The sequence below is a fragment of the Sinocyclocheilus anshuiensis genome, unplaced genomic scaffold, assembly GCF_001515605.1.
Source record: "Sinocyclocheilus anshuiensis isolate Anshui unplaced genomic scaffold, SAMN03320099.WGS_v1.1 scaffold100, whole genome shotgun sequence".
NCBI classification, from domain to species: domain Eukaryota; kingdom Metazoa; phylum Chordata; class Actinopteri; order Cypriniformes; family Cyprinidae; genus Sinocyclocheilus; species Sinocyclocheilus anshuiensis.
Genome location: NW_015555725.1, coordinates 1,046,242 through 1,046,506, shown reverse-complemented (window position 1 = coordinate 1,046,506; position 265 = coordinate 1,046,242). Strand labels below are relative to the sequence as shown.

Genomic DNA, 265 nt, shown 5'->3' with positions numbered 1-265 from the left:
ACACATGCACACAGACATTATTTCATACACGACATAGTCGTGAGATGCAAGAAACATAGACATATGGCAAGAAATCTGTAGACGCGCCCATAACAACAAAAGACAATACTTTATTGAACCTTTTCTGGTAAGTGTGCGCTGCAAACGCGAGCATTTTTTGACGATCGTTTCTGTCCAGTCCGCTTGTTTTATCGCATTTAACCACAGCTGAACCACAACCAAATTTCTAATTTGAGGCTGTATTACGTCGATTCTGGCACCCAAC

The 265-nt window shown here is 41.5% G+C and overlaps 1 pseudogene; it reads right to left on the bottom strand.

Moving 5' to 3' along the window:
* LOC107672598 (acetyl-CoA carboxylase 2-like) overlaps positions 1 to 265 on the bottom strand; it is a 29,619-nt pseudogene that overhangs the window by 9,594 nt on the left and 19,760 nt on the right.